Below are 273 nucleotides of genomic sequence, written 5' to 3' on the forward strand. Positions count from 1 at the left end.
GCTGCTGGATATTTAATTTCCTGTTGAGTTGATCGTCCCTAAGGATCATAAAAGAGTCTAGGTGTGTTAACCTCTTCGCCACAGTACTGTGTTTTTTATGTTTCATGGCTTATTGTGAAGTTTTCTATAAATTCTCCTGACTAATCTCTCGGCCAGTAACCTGGTTTATTGTGTGCATCCAGACATGCTTCCTGGTCCTCTGCTTCCATCCCCCATGATGCTGCTGCTGGTTAAACAGTGATTACAGCGGCTGTTAATGATGAAGAAAACGTC

This window comes from Etheostoma spectabile, chromosome 19 (assembly GCF_008692095.1).
Source record: "Etheostoma spectabile isolate EspeVRDwgs_2016 chromosome 19, UIUC_Espe_1.0, whole genome shotgun sequence".
NCBI lineage: Eukaryota > Metazoa > Chordata > Actinopteri > Perciformes > Percidae > Etheostoma > Etheostoma spectabile.